Genomic DNA, 18,061 nt, shown 5'->3' with positions numbered 1-18,061 from the left:
TTTGATTCTTTTAGTTGCTGTTGTAAAAGGAATAAAAGGAATTTTTTCTTGATTTCTTCTTATGGTTGTACATTGCTTGTGTACAAAAACACTACTTGTTTTTGTATGTTGATCTTTTATCCTGCCACTTTGCTAACTTTGTTTATTAGTCCTAGTAGTTTTGTGTGGATTTTTCAGAATTTTCTGTTTATAGCATCATGTCATCTGCAAATATGTAAAATTCACGTCTTCCTTTCCAATTTGGATACCTTTTGTTTCTTTTTCTTGCTAAACTGCCCTAGTTAAACTTCCAGTAAAACGTTAAATAACAGTGGTGAAAGTGGGCAACCTTCCCTCATTCTAGATCTTAGAGGGAAATCTTTCAGTCTTTCACCATTGAGTATGATGTTAACTGTGGGTTTTTCATAAATGCACTTTATCATGTTGAGGAAATTTCTTCTGGTCCTAGTTTTCTAAGTTGTTTTTTTTTTTTAAATCAAGACGTTGTGCTGGATTTTATCCAAACCCTTTTTTGCCTCAGTTGAGATGATCATGTTTTTTTCCCTTTGTTTTGTTAGTGTGGTGTATTACATTAATTGATTTTCTTACATTGGCCTACCCTTGCATATCTGGGATAAATTCCACTTGATCATAATTCTTTTAATGTGCTGTTAGATTTGGCTTGCTAGTATTTCATTGAGGACTTTTGCACCTATATTCATAAGGGATATGGGGCTGTGATTTTCTTTTCTTCTGGTGTCTCTCTCTGGCTTTGGTGTTAGCGATGCTGGTCTCATGAGCCAGGTAATGTTCCTTTGATGCCCTCCTGGCTGCTTTCTTGACTGACTTCAAGCAGGCAGTCCTTTGCCCTTGGCCGCTTCAACTTAATTATTTCACACACCGTCCCAGCTGTCTGCAAGATGCCTCTCTGCCCTGAGACAAACCCTGGGAGGACATGTTCCCTAATTCAGTCTCTCGGACTTCCACTGATAGAGGTGCGGATATACATGCACCCCAGTATGTGCACCGAGGCCATCTGGCTCCCTCTGGAACAGGACCAGGGACCTGCGTTGTGGGTGGCGGTTGGGGAGAAGCACCTGTTACTGCTTCGTTACTGTCTTCAAGGTTCCTCTGCCACCTTTGCTGGAGGTGGGTTGGAACAGTAGCCACCGTCAGAGCCGGTCCCCAGTGACCTGAAGTAGCTGATGATGAACAGTGATCTGCAATCACATGCTCCTTGGGTAGGAGAACTAGGTCTTTGTGTCCCAGCCTGGCTCCAGCAGTCCTCAGTGCTGCCCACCACTAGGCTGGGGAGGGCCCTGCCGCAGGGAGAGTAAGACTCACCGGCACTTAGGGCAGTTCAGCATCCTCTTCTTCCAGTGCCTCCCGGGACGTTGCTGTGTCCCACTAGACTCTGCAGTTCGAAGTATCTGATTCAGGCAGTTCCTGCCAGTTCAGTGGTGGTTTTGGTGGAGGGATTGATTCCTGGAGTTTCGTACTCCCCATCCTCCCACCTCTCTCCTCAAGACATGTTCTCAGTCTGCCTTCCTGTGGGTGTGAACCTGTTGTAAATAGGACCTTTAGAGGATGCTGTTTTCAGTGAAGGTGTGGCCCAACAGGGGTCAGTCTGGGAATCGTTTATGAACAGAAGGAATTTGGCTACAGCAAGTCAAAGAAGGGCACAGTGGAAACCAGAAGAACAGACTCAAGGGGAGAAGGGGCGCTATGTGACAGAGGTGGAGGTGCCAGCCAAAGAACTCCAAGGATGGAGGAAGCCCACCTAGAATGCTACAGACTTAGGGGAGAAAGTGAGCCTCACCTGAGGCCTTGATTTGCACTTCTAGCCTTCTCAGCGGTCAGCCAATAAATTCCCATTGTTTAAGCCAGCCCATTGTGTGATATTTGTTGTAGAAACCTGGCAGACAAAGACAGAGATCTAGCCCCAATCCTTAAACATTTTTTATACATATATATGGGATCATAAATACATTGGGTATGCATTTGCAATTTTCCCCCTGTTTTCATTTGCATTTGCTCCCTTCACCCTCAATAACCCATGTTTACTATCTGGCTTGAATCCACCGTTTTTTTCCCCATATACCCTGATAACCATATATAAACATACAAACATAGAAATACATAGGGGTTTGGGGGATATTTATTTGCTTTATTAAATGATATAAAAGTGTTTTACTTTTCTCATTTAACCAAAGTACACAGAAGTCTCTCCAGCTCAAACTGGTATAGCTCTAATTCATTCTTTTATTAATATGTTCAACCATTAGTCTATTAATAAACATTCATTTTGTTTCCTTTTTTTTGCCTTTAGGAATAGCATTACAATAAACATGTTTGTACATCTATTCATTTGTGCTGTTTTATTTTTAAGAAAATGTTATAGTAGTTGGAATGTCATTAAACAGTATTTTTAGTACTAGATGTTGCAGGTTTGCTTCAATAATTTCTGTAGCAATTTAGAGTGCTACCAGAAATTTATAGTAGTGTCGTTTTCTTGACATCTCTATCACAGTATATTTAATTTTTTTTTCTTTATATTTTTTGGGCGGTAATAATTTTGAGCAGCTTTCCTTATATTTGGTTGTTTTGATCTTGGAATTTCTTTGAATTGCCTATCTTTTTTTAAAAATTATTTTATTTTTTTATTTATTCACCCTTCCCCGCCCCCCACAGTTGTCTTCTCTGTGTGTCCATTCTCTGTATATTCTTCTGTGTCTGCTTGCATTCTTGTCAGCAGCACCCAGAATCTATGTCTTGTTTTGTTGTGTCATCTTGCTACGTCAGCTCTCAATGTGTGTGGCGCCATTCCCGGGCAGGCTGCACTTTCTTTGTGCTGGGCGGCTCTCCCTGCGGGGCACACTCCTTGCACATGGGCCCCCCTACGTGGGGGACACCTCTGCCTGGCATGGCACTCCTTGTGCACATCAGCACTGCACATGGACCAGCTCATCACACTGGTCAGGAGGCCCTGGGTTTGGACTTTGGACCTCCAATGAGGTAGGTGGATGCCCTATCCATTGGGCCAAATCTGCTTCCCTGAATTGCCTATCTTTTTGCACATTTTTCTGTTGGGGTGTTTTTCTTACCCTTTTCTAAAAGGGCTATATAAATTATTGATATTAGCATTTACAAATTTTTACTAGTTATTTTTTCCAAAATCTCTTGTCTCCAGACCTTGCTTATAGTTTTTACTTGACAAAATTTTTAAAATTTTCATATGTATATCTTTTGACTTTTGTTTGTGTGTTTTCTTGGTAAAAAGGTTTCCGTGCTTCACTAGGTTGTACATATAGTCCTCTAGATTTTAAAAATTTTTATTAATTTTTTTTACATCTAGCCTTTATCTGTAATTTATTTTTAAATGTGGAGTAAGAAAGAGGATAAATTAGTTCCAAATCCCTTATCAGATATTAAAACATAGTCTAAAGGCTATTATAGTAAGATCAATATGATAGCTAAATGTATCAGTGAACAAAGTGGAGATTCTAGAAATAGGTATGCGTATAAGTAAAATTTTAATTTATAACAGTATTAGTTAAATTAAAACAGTATTAGTTGGTTTAGAGTGATATATTATGGTTACTTTCTTAAAATTTCAGGGAAGAAAGAATTTGCAGAGTATATGCATTTTTAATAACCATGCAGATACATTTTTATGCCAGGCAGAATATTTGCTCCAGAAATTATCAGTGGTGTGTCTTGAATGTGTTTCAGTGGCTGACAGTGAAAGCCAAGTAGTTCCCTGACTTGACACCATGAGTGCTGACAAGTTTTAGTTGATATCCCAGGGTATCACTTCTTAATTTCAAGGCATTACAGATGAGACAGACTGCTCAAGTTTCCTTTCCTGAAAACAAAACAAAAACGTTACCTTCCATTAGCTTCTCTACCATATTATCACATATCCCCAGAGCCTTTGGCAACAGATTCTAATTGAACACAGCTGTACTGAATTAGGGAGGAGGATTTACCTATTTGTTCATGAGTATACTCATAATGACCCATATTGGGAGAGAGTGGGAAGAACTAAGAGGTTTTTCATAGGGAGATATCATGGTGGGAACACCTGAAAATAGCTGATCTCATTTGAATAGCAACATGAAGCACGGGTCTGATTTTAATAGGGAGGTATTTGAGACATAAGAACACATGTGATGAAAGCATGTTTGTGCAGTAGTTTGGTGAAGTGGCTGTGTGAAGACGGAAGCAGTGGTCAGGTTACAAATAATTGATCAGAGGTGGGATCCCGTCGTGGGGGGGATGACTTACAGATGAGGCTGTTTGTTCTCAATGTCCTCCGCAAGGTGGTTGGAGTAGAGGACATCCAGATGTCCCATCATCACCCTCCCTTCATCTGACCTGTGGTCTCTTGACCCTCAAATAGCTGCCATTTTTTAAGAAATGTCAGGTACCAAAACTCATTGGACACCTGATTTCCAAGAACAATCTGAAGGTGTAGATAGATCCCAGTTTTCTAGGTAGAGATACCAATGTTTGGTCTGCTTGACTCCAAAAATGTTACCCTTCTGCTCCATCACACACTCTTCCACATACATGTTCATGCCTGCTATGTAACACCAACCTGGCGGTTAACAATTTTCTTGAAGTGTCCCATAACATAGCTCACATGATAAAGAGTGCACCCCATGAATACCTGAACTGATGTTTTTTAAGTACTGGGGATTGGACCCAGGACCTTATATGTGGGAAGCCGGTGCTTGACCACTGAGCTACATGGGCTCCCCTGAGTTGGTTTTTCATTTGATTTGTTGTTGTTTTTTTCCAGAAGCCACCAGGAACCAAACCCGGGACCATCCATGTGGGAAGCAGGTGTGCAACTGCTTGAGCCAAATCCACCCCCTACCTGTTGATTTTTAAAAATAAAATATTTAATATAAATACAGACTAAGAGCAGATTTATAAATACCTCAAGAAAGCTTTTTTGGTAGCACACCATTAAAGGAAAGCCTCGGTCTTATTGTCAGCACTGCACCATGCCAGCCAGAGTCAGTCAGCTAGCAGTGTGGTGGCCCATTTAGGTGCTCTTTAATTGCTCACTATAAATAGCTTAATGACAGTGCCATAAAAAGACTCTGATATAACCGAGGTACTCAGTGTGACCCATATATGTGATGTTATTTAGGTGTCTGTCTCTGAGGAAATTGATAGTCATGTGTGAGATGGTTTTCACTGCTGAATTTAAAGCTGAATTTTAAAGCCAATCATTTCTGACCCCTTTTCCCTTCAAATCCCATTGTCTTCATCATTCTTCTCCAGTCCTTAATTCTGGTGAGATCATATTTTTACACTCTACCACCTTCATCCACCAGCTACAATTCCACCACCTATTTGACCCGGTAGTGAAAGAGAAGTGCCTGCCCAAGTGCCCCAATCCTGATAACTTAAGATGATGCATTGTGGGCCTTTATGGTCGTCATAGAAACCTAGATGCCTTGCTTTGCTCTAGATGACGATGGATTTTCTTGATTCAGTCACTCCGTCATCTCTGACATGGTCCTCATTAACCATTGCCAACCCCCTCGAGGCCTCTGAGTACTTTACCTTGAGCGTTTCCTTCCTCCACATCAGCCCACTTCAGTCCACCATGCTGAGTGCTCAGTGCTCCTTCTGGTTTTCCATCCATTCCCAGTTTCACCATATGTTGGTTTCCCACACCAGTATGAACATCCTACCAAGATTTGCTTCATCTCCCACCAGAATTTTCTTTTCAAGGAAAATGGAGTCTAGTAGACTTGGAGAATTGAGGGATTGCATTGAAAAGGGGAGATCTGGTGGATAGAAAACATACAGAATAAAGATCTAGACTCTTGAGGAGTATGTGTAGCTGAAAAATGAAAAAAAAAACCAAAAACATAACACACAACAAACCAAACACCATACCTGAAAGCTTGAAGTGAGAGAGGGAATGTGGGAGGCAGTTGTGTGGAGACTGGTTAGATGAACTGGTGTGAAAGAAAGACTGGTTGAGACAAAGGGGTAAAAGCAACCTTAGAGAAGATGCAAGTGTGATATTCATGGGTCTGGACCTTTGCATCTGCCTCGATGACGCTAAAAGATGTTCCACTTTGCACAGTGATTGCACATGGGGACCCAGAGTTGATTCTAATTAGACTAAAAGCTAGCTGAGTATTTGGATGCTCAGATGCTAGTAACTTGATTGTAGTATCTGGAATCCTCTCTTTTAATAAAGAGGTCATCTTTTCCTTATAAAAATCAGTAAACTAATATTTGCCATTCACTGCTACCCATGTTTCTTTTGCACTGTGGGTCTCTCTCTCCAAAGTTCATCAACTCAATAAAGTAGGAGTTATTTTCCTTATTATATTAGGTGAGGAAGATATCCAAGTAGCTTGCCAAGGCCACAGAGTTGAATTTAGAACTTTGCCTTTAAGCTCACGTGCTTTCTCAGGGACTCTCACCCTGCTCTGGCAAGAGTGCAGATGTATATGACCCAGCATTTGGAGGTTGGGGATTGGATCTGAGTGTCGCAGAACCCAGGAGCACAGTGCTCTGTGTTTTGTGATATATGTACCTGTGGTGGGAGGTGCGAGACTAAGCTCTAAGGTTGGCCTTTAGCCAGTTATTAGCCTGAGCATCTGGAGAAAACACACCTCTGGAGCTTGTTTACTGAGCACAGCACATTTTATGAGACTAACAGGTGCCTGACCATAACCCTTTTGTCCTGAAATTGTCAGCATTAATTATGCTGTACCAGTAATAAATTTAAAAATTTCAAAATGCTTATTAGGCATCCACCTTTAAGTTGCTCTTGCTTAATTAACCCAGTAGTTTTGGAATCCTCAGCTTCAAGCATGTCTTAGACCTCAGGCTTCCCCTCTGGGTAGTTCTCGCAAAAGGAGAACATTTACCTGGTGGTCTGTATTCAGCACAGGTTGCCTTGTTTTCCCACAGGCCTACAGCTTGCTTGCTTGATCTGATACTAAGGGAAAAATGCATCTATAAAGACAGTGACACTTCATGTTACTTGAGATCATTTATTGTCCAAACTTAAAGTAACTGGGATATAGGTGAAGAAATGGTAAGAAACTCAAATGGATGTCTGAGCAGCCCAAATAGATGTTGGAAAATCTGTGTATAAAGTAGAGAGTCTGCAAGTCTTAGTCTGTTTACTACTGTTTAAAAATATCTCCAAAAGATTTAACTGTCTGGTTTCTCAGCCTGTAGACTGTTTTAAGAGTAGCAGATTAAAATATGTAGAGATTCTCTGGTGGCAGTTGCACTGACAAGGACAAGAAACAGACAAATGAACAGGCAGTCAGAGGAGCTTCAAAATTGGGTCAGCAGGTCCCATTTAACGTGTTGGCAAATGAAAGAGTGCTTAGTACTTCGTAAACTGAAAGTAAATCTTGTAGAATAAATTTAATTATAGCTGTGGAGGTTTATATTGTTAAACTTTGACAAAAGTTTAGATTTTGCTAGCCTGTGTTTTAGAAAGTAAGGAAATGCAGTTTACCTAAAGCTATTTCTGTGTTTAAGATTCAAATTTTAAAAATGGTTTAAAAAGATAAGCAGGAATTCCACTTCTGTGAAGATAGAGTAGACATACTTTTCATATCCTTACTAACAACCCTGGACATTTTATTTAAAATGATCATACAAAGAGTCTCAGAGGTGGAGGAAAAAACGTGGACTGGTAGGGACCTTGGGACTCGAGGAATGATGTGGTGGTGAGTTCCCTGATTTTCTTCTTGCTTCATATCCCATACCTGGAACTGAAGTAGCTGCAACCCCCCCCCCCCCCAACCCCCAAACAATGGGCGCAGCAGAAAGTCCCAGCAAAACCCTGCTTTCTCTAGTCAAATAACCAGGAAAGCAGCCACCTAATAAGAAGGAAGACTCTTAGACAATAACTGCTCTACTCCAGCCAAACACCCCAGAAGGAAATGACCCTGTCCAGGCAGACTCCAGCAAGACCAGGCTGGGAGCCCAAATTTCCTCCCTTGCCAGGCTATAATGAGGTGCCTCAGCTTTCGCCAGGGTGGTGTTCACAGAAGGTGGAGTAGGGGGGGGGCTTTGCTCCCACCAGGCAGTAGCAAGGCCCCCTTCTCAGCAGTGTCAGAGCAGACTGTGGGGATTGGGTGGTGTCAGAGGAGACAGGCTGGAGTGTCGGAATTTAGGCTTACAGTAGTGAGGAGGCCACATCCCCTTCCGTGGTATCAGTGGAGGCCACGTGGGAACCTGGGCCTCCATCCCCACTTCCTCCATCAGTGCAGGACCAGATGCTCAAAAAAAGATCCAGCCCCATGACGTAATCCCCCAAATATTCAGGTTTCAACCAAAAATCACAATACCATGAACCAGGAAGATCTCAAACTGAATGGAAAAAAGTCATCAACGACAACTCTGAGGTGACAAAGATTTTAGAACTGTCTGACAAAAGATTTTTAAAGCAGTCACCAAAAAAAAAAAATGCTTCAAGAACATGTGAAAAGATGCCCCACATCACTAGTCATTAGGAAAATGCAAATCAAAACTGCAGTGAGATACCACTTCACACTCATTAGGATGGCTGTAAGAAAGAGACAGACAATAAGAAAGTGATGTGGAAAAACTGGAACCCTCATACATTACTGGGGGGATTGTAAAATGGTGCAGCTGCCTCAGAAAGCAGTTTGGCAATTCGTGAACAAATTTACACATAGAGTTACCTTATGACCCAGCAATTCCACTCCTAGGTATATACCAGTTAAACAGTTGTGGCACATCTATACCATGGACTACTACGCAATAATAAAAAGGAGCAAACTATTGATACATGTTACAACCTGGATGAATCTCTAGAGAATTAGCCGAGGGAAAGAAGTCAATCCCTAAAGGTTCCATACCATTTGATCCCTTTTATATAACATTTTTGAAATGACAAAACTATAGAAAGGGAGAATGGAGCAGTGCTTGCTAGGGGTTACAGAGGTGAGTGGGTGTGGCTGTAAAAGGGTACCCTGACGGATCCTTGTGATGAAATGTTCTGCATCTTGACCATATAAACTGTCTCCTGGTTGTGATATTGGACTATAGTTTTGTAAGATGTTGCCATTTAGGGGAACCTGGTTAAAGGTATGTGGAATCCCTATTATTTCTTACAAAAGCATATGAATCTACAGTTTTCTCAAAAAGTTTAATAAAAAACAAGATAAACTGCTCCTCTCTATGATACAGTATGCACACATACACGCAAAGTTTTAAAAACTCTGCTAATTCTCAGTCAGACTCCACAGAATGCCACAAGTAAACAAAAATGCCCCTGAAGGCACTAGGGATGTCCAGATGCCATAGGCAAGCCACACGGCCACACAAAATGAACATCCCCTCAGTGGGATCTATCTGGGAATACATGAAAAGCTATTTCCTCAGTATAACAGTTATACTGCTATATTGGGATTCTTCTACTACTTACCCCCCCCCAAATGCAAATAGTGTTCACCTCTGATTGGATAGATTTCTATGTAAATGCATTTTAAAAATTATTTTAAAATAATTAAAATAATGTGGGAGGCGGGCACCCAATTGCTTGAGCCATGTCCACTCCCTGTAAATATATTTTTGAAACTTTCCCCAATTACATGTATTAAAATAATAAAATGGGGAAGATAGGAATTACATACATGGATTACAGAGTGCCCGATGAGTTGGTTAGTCACAGCTCTATTTGGCTATAAACTTTTAAAGTTAATTCACAATCACTGGATATATTCACTCTTTTTCCAAAAGAGTGCTGAATAAGAATGCAGTTTTGCAAAGACAACACAAAATAATATATCTACTTTTCTGAGCGATATAGTTCATGCTTTGCAGTGTCTGACATAAAATAGCTGTTCCACAAATGTTAGCTCTTATTACTGAAGCAAACACTTTCATATGTATTTACTTGTTTTTTCTCTAACAGCTCCACTAGTTAGACAGGGAAGGGAAGGTTTTTTATTTTTTAGTATATTTCTATTAGGTTTTGAACTTAGAAAACAATCATGCACGTGTGTGGAATTCCCATACAGCACCCCTCCACCAACACATTACATTGTTGTGAAACATTTGTTATGGATTATGAGATGATAATATCAGACTATTTCCACTAACTATGGTCTATTTTGTATATTTTTTTCATACCCTCTGATTTATTAACACAGTATATCTCTTGCATGATGCAAGAATATTGCAATATTGCTGTTAACTATAGCCCATCGGTTATATTAATTGTATTTTTCCCATGCTTCTCTACATTCTTAGCACCTTGCAGTAGTGATGTACATTTGTTCTAGTTCATAGGAGGAAATTCTTGTGTTTGTACTGTTAGCCACCATTCTCATCCACCTCTGGGTTCTCTATGTTATTCAGTCCCTAGGTTGTTCTTAGCTTTCTTTCAGTTGACATTTACTTCTCTAGACTACCTTGTTCAGCCACAATCCCATTTATAAACCAGCTATGTTAGTTCTACTCACTATAATGTGTTACCATCAATTCTATCCATTATGACACTTTTACAGTCAAGTTAGTAAAAACTCCTACATACATTAAGCATCAGTACCCCTTCTTAGCCATCCTCCTATTTCCTAATAACCTCTAATAAAACTCTAGGTTTTAACTCCATACATTGTTCCCTGTATTTAGTTCATATTAGTGAGACCATGCAATATTTTTCCTGTTGTGTCTGGCTTGTTTCACTCAGCATAAAATCTTCAAGGTTATTCCATGTTATCATGTATGTACCAATTTCATTTCTTCTTACAGCGACATAGTATTCCATCGTAAGTATATACCACATCTTGTTTATCCATTCATTGGTTGACATTTGGGTTGTTTCCATCTTTTGGCAATTGTGAATAACATCGCTATGAACATTAGTGTGCAAATGTCTGTTCGCATCACAGTTTTCAGTTCTTCTGGAGATATTCCTAGTAGAGGAATAGGTGGATCATATGGCAGTTCCGTATTTAGTTTCCTGAGGAACTGCCAAACTGTCTTCCACAGAGCCGGCACCATTCCATGGTCCCACCAACGGTGAAGTGTTCCTGTTTCTCCACATACTCTCCAGCACTTTTTTTTTTTTTTAAATAACGCCCATCCTCTGTGGTATGAGATGATATCTCATTGTCGTTTTGATTTGCATTTCCTTAATAGCTAGTGATATTGAACATTTTCTCATAACTTTTTTGGCCAATTGTATTTCCTCTTTGGAAAAATGTCTTAAGTCTTTTGTCCATTTTAAAATTTTATTTAAGTCTTTTAAAATTTCTTTTAGCAATGTGTATTAGTCAGCCAAAGGGGTACTGATGCAAAATACCAGAAATTGGTTGGTTTTTATAAAGGGTATTTATTTGGGGTAGGAGCTTACAGATACCAGGGCATACAGCATAAGTTACTTCCCTCACCAAAGTCTATTTGGGGCAAGATGGCTGACGATGTCTATGAGGGTTCAGGCTTCCTGGGTTCCTCCCTTCCTGGGGCTTGCTTCTCTTTCCTCTGTGTGCTTACTTCCTGGGGCTCCAGCTTAAGGCTTCAGCATCAAAGTCCAACATCAAAACTCCAACATGTAAAACCCTCAACTCTGTCCTTTGCCATGCCTTTTATCTGTGAATCCCCACCCACCAAGGGGAGGGGACTCAATGCCCTAATGATATGGCCCAATCAAAGCCCCAGTCATAACTCAGTCATGCCCAGGTACAGACCAGATTACAAACATAATCCAGTATCTATTTTTGGAACTCATAACCATATCAAACTGCTACACAATGCATTGTAGTTTTCTGAATACAATGCTTTACATCCTTGGTTAAATTTATTCCTAATACTTGATTCTTTTAGTCACTATTGTAAATGTATTTTTTTTTTTACTGAATTACTCCTCATATTGTACCTTACTAGTGTCTAGAACACTACTGATTTTTGTGTATTAATCTTTTATCCTGCCACTCTACTGAAAAGATTTATAAGCACTAGAAGCTTTGTTGTAGATTTTTTGGAACTTTCTAGGTAAAGGATCATATCATCTGCAAATAGTGAAAGTTTTACTTCTTCTTTTCTGATTTGGGTGCCTTTTATTTCTTTTTTTTTTGCCTGATCTAGCTAGAACCTCTATCACCATATTGAACAACACTTGTGACAGTGGACATCCTTGTCTTGTTCCTTATCTCAATGGGAAAGCTTTCAGTCTTTCACCATCGAATATAATGTTTGCTGTGGGTTTTTCATACATGGCCTTTAACATGTTAAGAAAGTATCCTTCAATTCTTATCTTTTGTGGTATTTTTATCAAGAAAGGATGAAGTATTTTGTCAAATGCCTCTTCTACATCAATCAATAGGATCATGTAATTTTTCTCCTTTGATTTATTAATGTGGTGCATTAGGCTGATTCGTTTTCTTGTGTTGAATCATTCTTGCATGCCTGACATAAAACCCACTTGATTATGATGAATAATTCTTTTATTGTGTTGCTGGATTTGATCAACAGGTAATTTGTTGAGGATTTTTGCATCTGTATGCATTAGGGAAATGGTTGTGTAATTTTCTTTTTTGGTAATATCTTCAGTTGGCTTTGGTATTAGGATGCTATTGACTTTTGAATGAGTTTGGTAGCATTTCTTTTCACTCAATTTTTTGGAAGAGTTTGAGTAAGATTAGTATTAAATTTTGTTTAGATGCTGGTAGAACTCTCTTGTGAAACCATCTTGTCTTAGGTTTTTCATTTGGGGAGTTTTTTGATGATTGTTTCAATCTCTTTATTTGTGATTGGTTTGTTGATGTCTTCTATTTAAGGTCAGAATAGGTTGTTTGTACATTCCTAGGAATTTTCCCATTTCATCTGCATTGTCTAGTTTTTTGGCATAGAGTTGATCATAGTGTCCTCTTATGATCTCTTGTTTCTTGGGATAAGTAGTAAGGCTCTGCTTTCATTTTTAAATTTTATTTGCATCTTCTCTCTTTTTTTGTTCTTTGTCAATCTAGCTAAGGGTTTGATTGATTTTGTAAATCTTCTTGAAGAACTAGTATTTGGTTTTGTTAATTCTATTTAGTTCTTAATTTCATTTATTTCTGCTCTGATCTTTGTTATTTCATTCCTTCTCCTTACTTTGGGAATAGTTTGCTGTTCTTTTCTAGTTCCTCCAGCTGTATAGTTAGGTCATGATTTTAGTTCTTTCTTCTTTTTTATTGTGAGCATTGAGGGCTATAAATTTCCCTTAGCACTCCCTTTGCTATATCCCATTGGTTCTGATATGTTGTGTTCTCCTTTTTATTCATCTTGAGGTATATATTTATTTCTCTTACAATTCCTTCTTTGGCCCACCAATTATTTAAGAGTGTGTTGTTTAATCTTCATATATTTGTGAATTTTCCCTTTTTTCCACCTGTTGTTGAGTGCTAGCTTTGTTCCATTATGATCAGAGAAAGTGGTTTCTATCTCTTCGATCTTGTTGAATTTGTTGAAATCTACTTTGTGAACCAACATATAGTCTATCCTAGAGAAATATTGGCACTTGAGAAGAATGTGTATCTTGCTGTTTTGGGGTGCAGTGTTCTGTATATGTCTATTAGGTTTAGTTGATCACATTATTCAAGCTCTCTGTTTCATTATTGATCCTTTGCCCAGATGTTCTATCCAATGCCGAGAGTGGTGTATTGAAGTTTCCAACTATGATTGCAGGACATCTATTTCTTCAGTTTTGCCAGTGTGTGCCTCTTGTAATTTGGGGCTTCCTGGTTAGGTGCATTACATATATGACGGTTCTTTCTTCCTGGTGAATTGCCCCTTTCATTAATGTATAATGTCCTTCCTTATCTTTAATAACAGTTTTGCTTTTAAAGTCTGATTGATCTAATATAAGTATAGCTACTCTAGCTTTTTTGTTTACTGCATGCATGGAATATCTTTTTCTAGCCTTTCATTTTCAATTTGTTGGTATCCTTGGGTCCAAGGTAAGTCTCTTGTAGACAGTATATAGATGGCTCATATTTTCTTATCCATCCTGCCAGTCTGTGTCTTTTGACTGGGGAATTTAATCCACTAACATTCAGTGTTATTACTGTAAAGGCAGTTCTTCATCTGTTTTGACCTTTGGGTTTTATCTGTCATATTTTATTTTCACCCCTCTTTTTACAATTTTAGTTACTTTTACTCATATAATCTTCATTTCTAGACTCTCTTCCAAGTCTCTTTCACTTGTGTTTTCTTTTTAGGTTGTAGCACTCCCTTTAGTATTTCCCACAAAGCTGGTCTTTTAGTTACAGACTCTCTCAATTTCTGGGGTTTTTTTGGGTGAATATTCTAAAATTGCCTTCATTTTTGAAGATAATCTTGCCAGATATAAGATTCATAGCTGGCAGTTTTTCCTCTTTTAGTATCCTAAATATATCATACCACTGTCTTCTTGCCTCCAAGGTTTCTGGTGAGAAATCAGCACTTAATCATATTGGGTATCCTTATATGTTATACATTGCTTTTCTCTTGCTGCAATCAGAATTTTTTGTCTTTTGTTTTTGACATTCTGATCAGTGTGTGTCTCAGAGTAGATCTATTCAGATTTATTCATATGGGAGTATGTTGTGCTTCCTGGACATGGATATTCATGTCTTTCAATAGGGTTGGGAAATTTTCAACCATTATTTCTTCAAATATTCCTTCTGTCCCTTTTCCCTTCTCTTCTCCTTCTGGGATACCCATGACACTTACGTTTGCATGTCTCACAGTCATTTACTTCCCTGAGATCCTGTTCAATTTTTTTCCCATTCTTTTCTTTATCTGCTCTTTTGTATGTTTGCTTTCAGAGGCCATGTCTTCAGGCTCACCAGTCCTTTTTTCTGCCTCCTTAAATCTGCTGTTATGTGCTCCAGTCCTTTTTAAAATTTCACTTATTGTGCCTTTTGTTCCCATAAGGTCCGATATTTTTCTATGTATGTTTTCAAATTCTTCTTTGTATTCACCCAGTGTCTTCTTAATATCCTTAACCTCTTTAGCTATCTCATTCAATTTATTAAGGAAGTTTGTTCAAACATCTACGATTAGTTGTCTCAACTCCTTTGTGTCATCTGGAGGCTTATCTTATTCCTTTGACTGGACCATATCTTCCTGTTTCTTAGTATGGATTGCAATTTTTTGTTGATGTCTTGGTATTGGTCTTACTAGATGTATTTATTCTGGGTAAAGTTTCTCTCTTTAGTTTAGGACTTTCTTGCCCTTTCTTCCTTGTTGATTTTGTAGTAGGAGCCAAGGATGTAGTTGATAATGTAAGCTATGGAGGCTGATGCTTCCTGTGTTGCCCCAGAAACTGATGTAGCTTCTCTCACCTTTCTCCTCTGCCAGGGGTAGGGAAAGAGCTGCAGCTATATGTAGTAATCCAAGCCATGCAGGCCAAGATGGTCTATAGTTGCCCAGAGAGACTGATGAGGCTTCACATTCCTTCCTTCCCTGCCTGGGGTGGAGATGAAACTGCAGGTGTTGGGAGCAAACTAATCTGTGCAGGTCAAAACTGACTGCAGTTGCCCAGGTAGATTGACATAACACCAGCCCCCTTCCTTCCCTGCTAGGAGTATGGGTGGACCCTCCAGAGTACCCAGCAATCTAATCCAGAAGGGAATACTGTCTCTTTTGCCCTTTAAGGGGTGGAGATGGAACCACAGGTGCCCAACAGATCAGTCTGTGTGGGCTGAAAGGACCCACAGTTGCCCAGAGAGGCTGAGAAAACACAGCTCCCCTTTTATCCTATGGGGGGGCGGAGGGTTGGGGTGGAGCCACAGGCACCCAACAGTCCAGTCCATACAGGTTGAGAGTGCCTACTGTTATCTGGAGATGCTAAAGAAACATGAGCCCCCCTATCCAAGTGGGGAGTAGAGATGAATCCACAGGGGCCCTGCAGTCCAGTCTGTGTAGGCCAAAAGTGCCTACTTTTGCCCAGAGAGGCTGAGGAAACACAACTCTCCTATCCTATTGGGGGTGCTGGGATGGAGCCACGATGTTCGACTATTCAGTCTGTGTGGGCTGAAAGCACTAGCAGTTGCCCAGAGAGAATGGGGAGACACTGCCCCATTCTTGTCCTGTTGGGGGTGGGGTGGAACCATAGGCACCCAACAGTCCAGTTCATGCAGTTGCCCAGGGAGGATGAGGAAACAGCAATCCTCTCCTGTCCTATGGGTGTGGGGTAGGGTAGAATTGAAGGTGCTCAACAAACTAGTCTGTGTAGGCCAAAAGTACCTGCAGTTCCCCTTCTATACTGTTGGGGGGTGGGGAGCCCCAGGTATCTGACTGTCCTGTCTGCTGAAAGTACCTGCAGGTGCACAGGGAGGTTGGTGCAGGTCCCCCTAGCTTCCTTCCTGCCAGTGGTGGGTCTAGGCTAGAACTGCAGTGCAATCTGGGTGGAAAGAAACCGGTCCCTACCATCACTGCCCCACTTCCCCTCACGCCGTGGGTGGAGTTAAAATGACAGTTGCTGACCTCTTTCCAAATTGGACAGGTTCAAATTTCAGCTGTTTTTAGGATTATACTTTAGCCAGCTGAATTTATTAATCAGTAGCTGAAACTTGTACCCAACTGTCTCTTCTTCCTCTGTTTTTGGGAAATGGCACTTCCAACTCCAGCCACAGAATAGCTCTCAAGGAGGCTTGCACCACCAATGGAGGATGGGCACTAGCCTAAGCGAATCTTCTCTGCAGATGGGCAGTCTTTTCTTTCCATTCTTTCGAGAATGTTACAGGGTCCTCTTCTGGTCTCCTGGTCCCCCCAAACAAGTCCTTTGGATAGCTCTGGGTGATTACTAACTGCCCCGTAGAGTGAGCTGAATCTTGAAGTGCCTTACTCAGCTGCCATCTTGCCCCTCAATCTCTTCTACTTAAATATTTCCCCTTCTTTCTTAAAACAAGACAAAACAAGGCACAGGTAATTACTCAGAAACGTTAATAATTTTTAGGTTCCCAACTTCCCAGCTTCTGGCCACACCCAAGTAAAAGAGAGTAAAATCATCCAGTGTCCTTTCTCCGTAATCCAAGTCCTTGATTGCTTTGTTCTCCAGAGGATGATTTTCTTCTTTCGACCCCTTTTCTCCCCACTCCCTGTCCCCTTTCCTTCCCCCTCCACTCTCCTCTGTTCTCCCCTCTCATTTGGTGGTGTGGGACAGGTGACCCCCCAGTTTTGGCCCTGCCTTCTCACCCAGCCAAGCCTTCCTCCAGCACTGAGTGAGGCTTTATGTACCTTGCTGCCATCACTGCAGTTGTGTGGTCAAGTTCCTTGCACAGCCCTAGGGACGGGCATTGCTCAGGGGACAGGCATGCAAATGGGTGAGAAGCCCCATGGAGACTTATGAGGAAGATGATTATGCAGGCCATACACACGGCATGGAGGCCACATAGGAAGGGACTTCCAGGGTCCTGGATCCTAGAATCAAGGTCTCGAAAGGGTAGGTGTGTGGGCCCCAATGGAGGCTTGTCCCCTTGGTCCTAGGGATTACTCATTCTGAAGGTCACAGCCAAAAGAGCAGGATCTTCTGAAGCCTTGGGTTGCAGGGCTTCAGGATGGTTCAAGAAGGATCCATTACCTAACTTCTATATAATATCTAAGAAGTCCTCAGGTATTTGTATAATCTTTTTCTAGAATAGGTATTCTGAAATCTAGACACTATAATTTTTCTCCATTATAATTACTTCCATTGTGTCCTCTCCCCACTCTACTAAAACTTAAAAGTTTAAATTATAAAACCTCTGATTATAAGAATAAAATATTCCTTGTAGACACATTGGAAAATATGAAAAAATATAGAGAAAATGAAATCATTCATCTCACCAACTGGAAAATTGTTAACTTTTTGGTGTGTTTGTTCCCAGTCTTTTCTGTGCATTTTACAAATTTGAGATCATATAAGATAGTTTTGTGGTATACCATTTCATTTAATTTTGTGTCATGAGAATTACTCCATTTCATTAAGTAATCTTCAAGCATTTGTTATTTGTTTTTTGTTTTTTTTAGGTACTGGGGAATTAACCTAGGACCTCGTACAAGGGAAGCAGGCACTCGACCACCAAGCTACGTACACTCCCAGTGAGAA

At 40.3% G+C, this 18,061-nt stretch overlaps 1 protein-coding gene across 2 annotated transcripts in view; it reads left to right on the top strand.

The window, feature by feature from the left end:
* The window catches only part of MTUS2 (microtubule associated scaffold protein 2), a 560,413-nt gene that overhangs the window by 103,931 nt on the left and 438,421 nt on the right, over positions 1 to 18,061 (top strand). For both annotated transcript variants that reach the window (XM_058277015.1, XM_058277014.1), the window contains exon 2: positions 17,983 to 18,054. The gene's annotated coding sequence lies outside the window, so the exon portion shown is untranslated. The remainder of the gene's footprint in view (positions 1 to 17,982; positions 18,055 to 18,061) is intronic.

The sequence above is a fragment of the Dasypus novemcinctus genome, chromosome 15 (genome assembly GCF_030445035.2).
Source record: "Dasypus novemcinctus isolate mDasNov1 chromosome 15, mDasNov1.1.hap2, whole genome shotgun sequence".
NCBI classification, from domain to species: domain Eukaryota; kingdom Metazoa; phylum Chordata; class Mammalia; order Cingulata; family Dasypodidae; genus Dasypus; species Dasypus novemcinctus.
This window is presented reverse-complemented; position numbering and strand designations above follow the sequence as displayed.